Source organism: Xenopus laevis, chromosome 5L, assembly GCF_017654675.1.
Source record: "Xenopus laevis strain J_2021 chromosome 5L, Xenopus_laevis_v10.1, whole genome shotgun sequence".
NCBI classification, from domain to species: Eukaryota; Metazoa; Chordata; class Amphibia; order Anura; family Pipidae; genus Xenopus; species Xenopus laevis.
This window is the reverse complement of record NC_054379.1, coordinates 77,013,663-77,026,470: the sequence shown is the minus strand read 5'-3', so window position 1 is coordinate 77,026,470 and position 12,808 is coordinate 77,013,663. Positions and strand designations below refer to the sequence as shown.

Here is a 12,808-nt window from a genome sequence, read left to right as displayed (position 1 = left end):
AACCTGCACCTTGTGCTTGTAAACTCATGTGTGCACACTCCCACGCCCACTCATGCATATGGGGGGGGGGCACACAGCTGAGGATGGGTTGCCTGGGAATACTAAATTGACCTGGCCCTGGCTGAATGATACAATTTAATTTAAATTATCTTTAGACTGAGCCCCACAAAGTTAAAGTTTGGCTGAAGAAATCGTGGTGCGATCAGGCCAGTATCGCTCTGAAAATAAAAACTGGCTGTACTGGTGAGGGTCCTCTGCTAGCCCAGACTTGATTTAGTCCCACACTTTATGGTGGTGATTAGTGGGCTAATCAGAAGTATTTTAGTGCAGTTCTGAAGTTCTCGTGTGTGTTGGATGCTAGCTTTCCTTGTCCTTTAATGTTAGTATAATATAGCATTGCATATTTATAAAATTTTGCTCATTTTATGAGTTAATTTGCCTTCCTCTTCTTTCTCTTTCTCTTTCAAGTTGGGAATTTAATATGTTTTCTTTGGTGATCACTACAATTTTACTGACCTATTTATTACTTATCTTTCAATCTGGCATTCAGAATGATGCCTGGTTGCTAGGGTAAACATGGCCTGTTCAAAATGGTATCGTAATGTCACAGGCCAAAACATACTACAGGTATGAGATCCATAATCCGGAAACTCATTATACAGCAACATCCAAATTATGGGAATGTCTGCCACAGACTCAATTTTATTCTTTATTGGAAGCAAAAACAGTGTACAGGCTGTTCCTGTATAAGGGCTGAATAAGGACAGCCATCATGACCCTGTGGTTTGGGACCTAATTTAAACTGAGAGGATGTCATGCCTGCAATATTCAGCATTTGCTCACTCTGTAGGGCTATAAATGCTGCAATAGATTAGTGATATTGTAGGAAATCTCCAAACATTTACAAGCAAAGCTACATTTACCATTTGTATCGTAAGACTTCTAAATCCATTAACAGGATATTCTGGGCTCTGAGGCTCTACACGTATGTTCCCAAGAATATTTTATGTGGGTGATTAAATATTGAATGAAGTTGCTCTTTAGAATTGGTGCCAAGCATTTTGTCTTGAAGCAGAAAAAGTGAAAGTGCTTCTGAAATCCCCGTTGGGCAAATAACTGCCATACCAGACTTCAATCTACTTTATTCTTTAAGCGACTGAAGTGAAATGAACTCTCCAGCCATTAATATTGAAAGAGCTCCCTCATGAGAAAATGACCATTGATAACTGGTTGCTTCTGTTTGTCCTCAGATCTGTGACCTCAAAGTCTTCCGATAAAATGTTAGTAGCGTGTATATTCAATGAATTTAGGCAACTATATATGTGTGTAGAAATAGGCTGAGAAATATAATGTTGATACTTATGGCTGCCCGCAAAGTTGTATCGACCCTGTATTTGTTTTTTGCCAATGCCCCTTATATGCGTTAAACAATCTAACAACTACCAGGTAATTAGGTTTTGCTATGAAAAAAGCTTGAACTTGATGGATATGGGGTTTTACACAAACTCACAAATTATACTGAAAAGCAGGTGTAGGGGCCCCTACGGGTTAATCTGCCCTGCAGCTTTAAGGCCCCCACCCTTTTTCTTAGAGTGATCTGCCAGGAGAGGTGTGACAGCTTCCTGCTACACTGCACTATAGTGTGTGTAAGGAGTGGCCTCTTCCTCTTTCGCCTCTGGATGCTGATCCAGCTGGGTGTGCTCAGGGGGACTGAGTACACCAGGCCCAGAAGAAGGCATGTGTCCAAGTTGGGGACCAGGAAACCCCGTGAATGAGGAATAGATATACTAAGGCTGACGTTTTATAGTCTCTCTAGGAGAGAGAGGTTAGAGAGAAATAGCAGTTCTGAGCTCCAACGCAGGAGTGATAGATTGGAGGTATCTCTCCCAGGCCATATTGCCTGTAGTATAAGGATCCCAGTGGAGAGGGAATCAGGAGAGAGTGATTGCCCTGAGGTTGATCCAGAGATTACTACTGGAATATGTCGCAGAGGTGAAGTGGGTGTCTGCCAAGTCTGTCCCCAGGGAGTGTCAGTCTGTTTCTGCTCTAGGTGAGCCTGCCTGCAGATCTGTGTGACCTCTCTATATGCTGTTGCCTCAACTCCTGCGTGAGTAGAAACCTGATGTCATTTGCCTCGTGCATAGTTTAATAAACCTTGTTCCTGTTTTATTAAGAACCTCCTGGCGCCCAAGTCTTTTGTTATTGCACAGTTGCCTGTGGGAGTTGTAGTTACACTACACCACACCTTTAATCTTCCCTAGCCTAAAGTGTTAGTCACGTGTAACCCATGCTCTAGTGCACTAGCTGGTGCCAAATATGTGTTACACAGGGATGTAACTAGAGGAAACAGACCCTGCAACTGGTGGGGTCTTGGGAACCATAGGGGGCCCATAGCAAGGTGTTGTGATGCTGGAAAAGTTATCTAAGGGCAGCATTGTACCAGTTTACCTGCTTAGGCCCAATAACTAATCGTTCCACTGCTGAAAAGTTTAATGTAGCTCAAATAATTCATTAAAAAACAGTTCTTGCTCTATAGTAGTTGATATAAATATTTCCACTAAAGGGGTAGTTCACCTGCTTTGCTCTTCTGGCTCTCCAGCTTTCAAATTGGGGTCATTGCCATTTTTCTGTGAGGCATCAATGTTGTTTTTATTACTTTTTCTTTTGATATATTCACTCTCCTATTTATATTCCTGCTATTCTCTCTGCCTTTCATTTAAACCACTGCCTGGTTGCTAGGGTAATTGGACCCTAGCAACCAAATCATTGCTAACATCTGGAGACTGCTAAACAAAATTTAAATTAAAAACACAAATTAAAGAGCTGGACATTCTCAGAATAGCATTCTCTATTATACTAAAAGTTAATTTAAAGGTTAAAATCCCCTTTAATTTGCTTTATGTTTCAATTCTGTATCAAGCAACAACAATGCAGTGCAGTGTGATGGGGAAGGAAGGTGTGTATAAGTTTCTTTGTAAGGTTGCGTAAATTTAGGGGACCCAATGATCTTGTGGTGGGGCCTATTAACTACTGCTTGATAAAGGGGTTGTCCCCGAAACGTTGCATGTCGCACTATTAAACTTTAAAGCAAGGGTTTTTCACCCTGCCAGCAGTACCTGTGTGCCGGTGAATCTTTTCTTCGTACAGTTGCGGGGTTACCGAAGCCCCTTTTTTCCGAGCACCAGGATCAGTATATACTTGAGAGGGCCTGGGTGTGCGTGGGCAGTTTTGATTTTTTCAACAAGGGGCCTATTAACTAGTCATTAGTACGAGGTATGAATACTAAAAATGAGCGAATAATCCTGTTCATTGGGGTCAGTGTAATTTACCTTAAATTTTGTTTATTTATTTTTTTCCGATTTCATTGGGGTCATTGGAGTTTGCCCTAACTTGAAAGCAATCCACACAGCTTCCTGATATGCAGGAACTACATGAATACAGTCCCCATCTCCCCCACCCCACTGATGGTGGCACTTTTTTACATCTTGCAAGTGTAGTGTAGCTTTATGAAGTAAAGGTAAAACCACCAAGTCACTTGCAAACTCACTTGTCTGCGGTAATGTTCACTAGAGCCATCTTCATTCCTCCCAGGTGTCCCCAGCACAACTTCTAGTAGGGACAGTATATCAGCCCTGGTTCCTTACAATGTAGAATTTCCTAGGTAATTTGCTAGCAATAGCACTTTTGTGCTTGCCATTGGGGTGGATAGAAGGTCTTGCACCCACCAGATCTAAAGAAGCAAGCGTGTGTGTCTCCTTTAAAAAAATATGCTTTAAAAATGTTCTCTTGGCAGGTCATGAACATCTGGAGTGGCTCTATTGCCAGTTCATCATTTTCAGTGGCTCTTTTGTTATTGGCCTTTTTGTCATTGGCCTTTCCAAGTCCTGTGCCAGGCAACTGCAGAGAATCGTTTTATGGTGGAAACAGTTTGACAAAAGAAAAGTGTCTTCTTGGGGTTATCCATCCTGTGATGTTCAGTACTTGGCTTTTCTTCATGCGATCACAGATGACTACAGGAATGGGAAGCTGGCATGTGGAGATGAGAATATAGGTGATACTCTACTTCTTGCATAAATCCTAATTTCAGGGAATTTTAATTGACCTAGTTCTTTAATGAAAACAATGCATATTCACTGTTTTTAAAGGTGACTTTTGGCCTATACCTATACAGGGCTGGGCCAACAGTTCCCCTACCCTCCCAGCATTCACTACATGTTCTCATGAAACCCTAGAGAAGCTTTACTCACAACACCCTTATCAACACACTGTTTGCTAATGCACCTCTGCTGTTTTTCCTGACCAGTAACGTAACAGAAGGGCTGGAACTGGAAGTTGCCAGACTGGAGAGCGGTGTGCTTTATGCCCCCACCCCTGGACTGCACCCTAGGCACTGCCTACCCTTCGTTCCGGGAACTGCGTATAGCTTATTAAAATCACCCTCATCCTATGGCCACTTGTTGAAAGAACTATGGGTTAGAACTCCTTTTAAAATTACACCTTTATTGGTGTTCCCCCTCCAGTGTTTTGCAAAGGAACCTAGGTGTGTGCGTACATTCATTCCCAGAAGCACAGTAGGATGTAGATTTTTTTTTCCATGTCACACACACTTTACTGATGAAACAGATTTGGCCAGCGTCTGCCAACTCTGCATGTTCATCAGTTAAGAAATGCCCCATGGTAGGGACTCTGCCAGGTCCTCAAACTACTGGCTGCCTGTCCATAAGATGGGGCTAGGTCAAATGATTAGGTGGTGTCAGTAACCTTGGAAAACCTTCATTAAATTAACCCTAAAAAATTGTATATGGCAAATTTGTATTCTTGACACTATACCTATTAAAGTTACCAACTTTCGGGCCAACCTCAGCACACCCTTTGCATATTGCAGTTCGAGTTGAGCTCTCCCTGCATGCGACCTTACACTGCCTGCTTCCACCATTCTTTTTTTTATACCCTTGCGCTCACCCCTTTTGTGACATCATCGACTGGTCTATATATAGAGGGGAGGAGGCGGGTGAGGGTTGAGTTTTTCTCGCCCCACACATCACTACAACCTTGCATATAGAGGAATGCATGATGCAGTCTTCAGGTATAAGCTGTACTTCTGCACAAACAGTTATAATCTTGTAATAAGAATGTTCATTTATTTTTCCTTCCAAGGTATTCATATATAAACGGTCTCTTCTGGCCTGGATCATATGCCAAAAGTGGGGGAGTTTAAACAAAAGAAGGTATGTTAAAGGGCCAGTATACAAGTCTATTTCACTTCAAACTTGTCCAATTGAAATATTACAAGCTGTATGTAGCTGTACATAGTTTCTGTATAGACACTACAAGCTTCCCTACCAAAGCAGACATTGCTATTGTCTTCTGTACCTTACAGGCTTCCCTACCAAAGCCAGGCATTACCTGAACTGCTATTGTCTATCAGGTGGCAACACGTTACCTTCATTTAGGTGGAATGGTTTGTCCTTAAACAATTTTGTGTAGCTTACTTTAATTAAGTTAGATGGGATTTTACTTGGTGCAAAATTACCAATAAAGAGTAATTGTGATACTGACACTAAAAACTACTCTTCCATGTATTAATGTACATTAAAAATGAAATATACTGTAGGTCATGTTGATCATGATAGATCTGCTTTTGTAATTTTTAAGTAATGGTTTGAAGTTCCTAAACCCGACTGTTCTGCCAACCTGACTGTCCCTTCTGAAGTTGTCCATTAGTAATTCTAATACTAATGCACTACTCCTGCTCAAATATGGCAGCCCCCTTATAGAAGAACATGGCCCATGGGGATCAGATAGGTAGTGTTAAAGCATCAGACAAATACTTGTGTACAGTGTTATTATCGTTATTAACGATATTATTATCGTTATTATTATGTAAAAAAAGGTTTGATGCCTAGTATCTCTTTAAGAAAAATCATTTATAAAAAGATTTAGGGACAGAGATGGGGAAAGTCTCCTGTAATATGTAGTTTTCTGATGTTTCACATTTGGGCTTATTTATAAACTGTTTATCAATACAGTAACTTGGGTTATATTTCCATATACCAGCAGTCAGTTTATTTTAGAGATACAGTAATTACATCCCAAATATTCAAATAAAGGTATTTGTCTAGAAGATACTTTTAGGAGCCAAGATTGGGACAAATGTATTCTCCTGTTAACACCCATTTTATCACTCAGAATTTGATGATGTGCATCTTTGTGGTGCCAGCTAGGCACTAAAGTGCTAAAGAATCAGATACTGTCTAGGTCTGTATAATTGAGTTAATAAATGGGTTATAAACTAACATTGTCAGCATATTACACGTTTATTTTGTTTAATATACTGAGCATATTATGTAACCAATACTGCAGTATATCCATTTGTTGTGATAATGGAGGGAATTTTATTGAGTGGGGTCGTGTGCCCAAGCTAAATGCCAACATTCATATACTGGTGCATACTGTTTTTTGATGCACATAAAAAAAAATTAAGATGTAATGTTTTTTAAAGGGGTGGTTCACCTTTAAGATAAATCATGTTATAGAAAAGCCAGTTCTAAGCAACTATTCAATTGGTCTTCATTATTTATTTGTTATAGTTTTTTTTAATTATTTGCTTTTTTCTTATGACTCTTTCCAGATTTCAAATAGGGGTCATTGAGCCCATCTAAAAACGAATTCTCTGTAAGGCTATAACTTTATTGTTATTGCTACTTTTTATTACTCATCTTTCTATCCTGGCCCTAGCCTATTCATATTCAAATCAGTGCATTGTTGCTAGGGTAATTTGGACCCTAGCAACCAGATTGCTCAAACTGAAGAGCTGCTGAATAAAAAGCTCAAAAATCACAAATAATAGAAAATGAAAACCAATTGCAAATTGTTTCATATAACTCTCTACATCATACTAAAAGTTTAACTCAAAGATGAACAGCCCCTTTAGGAGCTTTGTATGCATGAACTGATTTTAATAACTGGCCATCTAAAGAAAAGAAAAAAGTTGGGACAGCACCATTTCAAAGGAAAGATATACTTGTGAACCTGTTTTGGGAATTTTTCATTTTATTTGAAGCTTTCGTGCTTGAATTGTTGCTGTGACAAGTACCAAGCAAACTCTATTTAAACATCCTACCCAAGCATTTTAGATCTATATTTCTACTGCCCTAGAGAATGAAGCACTGAGCAGATTGCATTCTTTTTAAATGGGTTTCTTTTCCACTTCTCTGAATGGCCTCTGAAAAGCTAAACCTTAGGCCTTACTGAGAAAGCTAACTGGTAGTATGAGTAACCCTAGTCTGCAAAGTAAAGCAATGGTTATAAGGTTTCCATTTTTGCAATTCGTCTTCTCTTTTTCCTGTGGATTGAGTTATTGTGCTTTTCTTTTAGCAGCTCTCAGTTTAAAATTTCAGCAGCTATCTGGTCAAATTTACTCTAGCAATCAAACAGTGGTTTTAATGAAATACTGGAATGTGAATAGGAGGAGGCCGGAATAGAAAGATAAGTCATGGAACTGAAATGAAATGCTGCTCAGAATAGAACATTCCATAACATAAGTTTACTTTTAAAGTTGACCTAGCTCTTTAAACGTGTTAGTACCTTGTGGTGGATATTGTAAGCAATTTGTCTGTTTTTGCAGATTACACAACTATGCAGGCCAGTTTATTCTATCCAGGATCAGCCCCCTGGTTCCTGTATGATAAATAAAATGTTCCTAAAATCAGATGTAATACGCATGTGTATTGTGTCACTTCCTTATTGCACATGTGCCAGTGGGGTGCAATGGACCAAAATACAGCACTGTTTGTAAGGAGTTCTGGGCAGCAAAGTAGCAAATGAGACTTAGGGGCCGATTCATGAAGCTCGAGTGAAGGATTCGAAGTAAAAAAACTTCGAATTTCGAAGTGTTTTTTGGGCTACTTCGACCATCGAATGGGCTCCTACGACTACGAATCGAACGATTCGAACTAAAAATCGTTAGACTATTCGACCATTCGATAGTCGAAGTACTGCCTCTTTAAAAAAAACTTCGACCCCCTACTTCGGCAGCTAAAAGCTACCGAAGTCAATGTTAGCCTATGGGGAAGGTCCCCATAGGCTTGCCTGAGTTTTTTTGATCGAAGGATATTCCTTCGATCGTTGGATTAAAATCCTTCGAATCGTTCGATTCGAAGGATTTAATCGTTCGATCGAAGGAATAATCCTTTGATCGTTCGATCGTAGGATTTGCGCTAAATCCTTCGACTTCGATATTCGAAATCGAAGGATTTTAGTTCCTAGTCGAATATCGAGGGTTAATTAACCCTCGATATTCGACCCTTCATACATTTGCCCCTTAATGTTGAAAAAGGTAAGGTTATGGACCCGTGATTTCAAAGTATGCAAGGAACTTGTTACATTAGGCAAATCTTCTAAAGGGGTTGTTCACCTTTAAATTAACTTGTAGTATGATGTAGAGGGTGATATAATGTAATTGGTTTTAATTTTGAATTATTTGTGGTTTTTGAGTTATTTAGCTTTTTATTCAGCAGCTCTCCAGTTTTCAGTTTCAGCAATCTGGTAGCTAGGGTCCAAATTACCCTATCAACCATGCATTGATTTGACTGAGACTGGAACATGAATTGGAGAGGGTGTGAATAGAAAGATGGGCAATAACAATAAATGTGTAGCTTTACAGAGCATTTGTTTTTGGATGGGGTCGGTGACTCCCATTTGAGAGCTGGAAAGAGTAAGAAGTTGGGATGAGTGAATTTTTTCACCTTATTTCGCCCATAAACTTGTATGGCTTTGCGCATTAAAAAAAAAATTTGCCCACAACATTTCACCAGCGGCGAATTTTTGCCGAAACAGAGTGGGTCAAATTCGCCCAAGCCTAGTCAGAAGCAATTGATTCAAAGACTATTTTAAAAAAATGGAAGATGGAATGGAATTGCCCATGCTAGAACATACTAAAAGTTAGCTTGAAGTTGAACTACCCCTTTAACTAGCAAGAGGTACTTGTGTATAATAAACAAGGTTTTGAATTTCTCCCATTCACAAAGTACAAGTAAAGCCTCATCTTGAATATGTACTATAGTTTTTCTCCATTCCTCCAAATTACACTGTGCTGGCCATATTCACATGAAGCCCATTCACTTCCCTACCTTTCCTGACCTGTCCAAGCCCAACAGTTTTTGTCATGCAGGTACCATTTCTAAAATAGTCCATATATGTGTTATGCAAAGCATCCATATGTAATACTGCAAACTACTGAATGCCACTATTTTTGGGTGGTGAGGTGTGAAACTGTTAGTGCTCATGGCAAGCAGGTTAATTGGGGGAAAGGAAGAACCCAAAAAAAGGAACAGGTGCTAGTCTGTCTTTGCAAAAAAATGATACCAGGAGTAGCATAGTGAATAACTTTTTAGTTTAGTTTTTCTTCTAAACATGTCCACTTTGTTGCAGGTTTACCAAGACACTTTAGATGGTATGTATAGAATGCTAAAGTCAGAAATGCAGGTTTCCATGGTTAATCATGAGCAGTTCTGGGCTGCAGCTAAAGTCCAGATGATGAGAATATGCACCCTGGAAGAGACGGCTGGCACCGGTCAACTGGAAGTTAATCAACTCCTTGTTATGCTACAGGTACTTTATTAAAACGTATTCCTAAAGCACCAACATGTTCTGCAGCGCTTTATAATAAATGGGGATATACACTGAACACACAGATTAAATACCAAAAACAGATACAAGATGTAAAAAGTGGCCCAAAAGAACTTACCGTACAATCATCTCATTTTCTGAGTAAATTAAGTGTGGTGTGATAACTATACAGTTGTGGTCCCAGTAATCCTTCATTAGTCCTTCAGAAGTTTCTAAGCAATACAGATATGAGACCTGTTATCCAGAATTCTCGGGACCTGGGGTTTGCGGGATTATGGATCTTTCTGTAGTTTGGATCTTCATACCTTAAGTCTACTAGAAAATCATCTAAACATTAAATAAGCCCAATAGGCAGGTTTTGCTTCCAAAAAGGATTAATTATATATTAGATGGGATCAAGTACAAGCTACTGTTTTATTATTAAGATTATTATTAAGATTTGGAATATATGGATGAAATGAAGTCTATGGGAGACGTAATTCAGAGCTTTCTGGATAGTGGGTTTCCGGATAATGGATCGCATACCTGTACTTCCATTTATAAGGGTTCTTGCAGTGGAACGTTTCTGTCTCTGTTTCCCAGCATTGAACAATCATCAAGTTACATCCCACCTTCATTTGGCACTTGCCTGTGCCATAATAGAGTACAGTTGTGGGATCAGTTATCCGGAAACCCATTATCTAGACAGCTCCATTATAATCAAATAATCCAAATTTTTAAAAATAATTTCCCTTTTCTCTGTAATAATAAAACAGTTCCTTGTACTTGATCCCAACTAAGATTTAACTAATCAGGTTATTGGGTCTATTTCATGTTTACAAGATTTTCTAGTAGACTTAAGGTATGAATATCCAAATTACGTAAAGATCCATTATCCGGAAATCCCCAGGTCCCGAGCATTCTGGATAACCGCTCCTATACCTGTACAATCACATGGGAAATGTAGGCTTCTGCTCCGGAAAACATGAAAGATCCACCATAGGGAGAAATGCTTATCTGTAATAATATATATAATCCTACCCAAACAGCAATCAGAGCATGTTAACTGGATTTTTTTTCGACCAATGCTAGAACTGTTCATTGAATAAAGCTTAACTGTAATAAGCCATAAGGGTTGATTGTAGCCCCAAAAATAGGTTGCCCTAAGAGATCAAATAGGCTTGTGCACTGCAGAAAGGTTGGCAAATGAATTCAGCTAGCTATGGTTCCATTGTATAGAGCTGTCTACAATCATTGGCATTCACAATCACCATGCATTAGTTTACCTGTTGGTTTAGAATAGACAACTGCACTTATTCTCTGCCAAATACTTCAAAACTGCAACTATTTGAAGTTTCTTAACCCTATAAGTGTCACCGTTAGGAAATGCATAAGTACACTGGTGCTTCCATATTGTAACTTCTACTGTCAATGCATGAAACCTGCTGCATTTTGCATAGTCAGCACTAAAGGGTTAAACCTGAATGTCTGACAACTAACTGGTTACCATTTAAGAACAGTGTCATTACATCCTGCAACTTACAAAAAAAGTGAAATTCCTATTTTAGGCTATGCACGTAGTAACATATTAAAGGGGTTTTAACTAGAAAGCAATTGATAAGTAAGCTTCTTCAAGAAGAGAACTTTTGGTTTGGGAACCTTCTTGTTCCACCTACTGGAGTATAACACAATGATCTAAAGTATGAAGCTTTTAGCTTTGCTCCTTGTGATTTATTTTTATCTATTTATAGATTTACTCACTAACACTCTGGAGCATTCTAGACCTTCAGGACTGCTAATCACTATCCTAATATTTAGGACATTTATTGTATTTAAATAGGTTTACTGAACATGTAACAGATTTGATCCATTAGGATTAGTGTTATTACATGTATTTGATATTTTTGTATTGGTGTAGAACACGGCCCATTCTCAACTTAGCACATCAGTATTTTAACCCTCTACCGAGTATCCATCTCTGATAAATGCTACATTATGTGCAGTGTTTGCTACAGCTCTAATAATCTGTGACAGATATCAGATACTAGTATTTATTGATTTAAAGCACTGACTTATTGGTCCAATTACTAGAACTGAAGCAAACTTTGCGCCTCTTATTAATACTCCCTTTATATTGTAGCATAGTAAGGGAGTGTGTCATTCTGCAGATATGTCTAACAGTGACACTCCACCTCTACTGAAGTTGTAGATTAGTTCATAGCCATAGCATTAACTTACTACTGGATTTTATGTAGAATAAGCAATTCTCTACGTTTGCCTAGTTTGCTTTTTTTTGCTTTTTTTTTTTAATATATTGACCTTGCCTGTGAGCTTTCCAAAAGCGAAATTGTATCTTAGCAATATTTTCTCTAACTGTTTGTGACCTGCTTTACTGCAGTAATATTTGAACGTGCTAGGCATACCAACTTGTAAATGACTTTAAGGCAATAAATGCCTGTTTCTGCAATTGATTTATTGATTTTATTTTTCTTCTACTGCAATAATTAGTGAGTCTCTGAATTTTAAATAGGTATAAGGGATATTTCCTCCATGTTGAGCATTGTGCCTTATGGTTACAACATCTTTTAGTAAAAGGGCTCTGGCACAGGGCACCTTGACTCCCACTGGAAAACAGTCAACAGAATGTCCATCCACCTGTCACTGCTCCTGAAATGAATGAAAAAAGTGTTATGGAGTGGTGGCATAGACCTTGAAGACCAGCACTTAGTCTGCCTATACTGTACCTGCTCCGTTTGCAGTCAGTAAGGTGCTTGCCATTTTTATTTTATCAGGGATGTTGACAGGTATTGCCTTCAATACAGGTATGAGTCCTGTTATTGAAGAAACTCTGGACCTGGGGTTTTCTGGATAACTAATCTTTCCATAATTTGGATTTTCATTCCTTAAGTCTACTAGAAAATCATGTAAACGTTAAATAAACCCAATAGTCTGGTTTTGCCTCCAGTAAGGATTAATTATATCTTAGTTTGGATCAAGTACAAGCTACTGTTTTATTATGACAGAGAAAAATTTGGATTAATTGGATAAAATTGAGTCTGTGGGAGACACACTTTCTGTAATTAGGAACTTTCTGGTAACTTTCTCTGTTTCTGGATACAGGATCCCATACCTGTACTGTGGTGGGTTTTTTTATGCTGAAGGAATAGTTGTGAAAGGCACAAGATAGATATAGTTGAAC

General features: G+C 38.8%; 1 long non-coding RNA gene across 1 annotated transcript; it reads left to right on the top strand.

The window, feature by feature from the left end:
- The first annotated feature begins 3,799 nt into the window (after positions 1 to 3,799).
- LOC121393703 lies at positions 3,800 to 9,884 on the top strand. Its single transcript, XR_005961273.1, has 3 exons — positions 3,800 to 4,051; positions 5,158 to 5,228; positions 9,433 to 9,884. It is a non-coding gene; the product is annotated as an uncharacterized LOC121393703 (long non-coding RNA).
- The last annotated feature ends 2,924 nt before the right edge of the window (positions 9,885 to 12,808 follow it).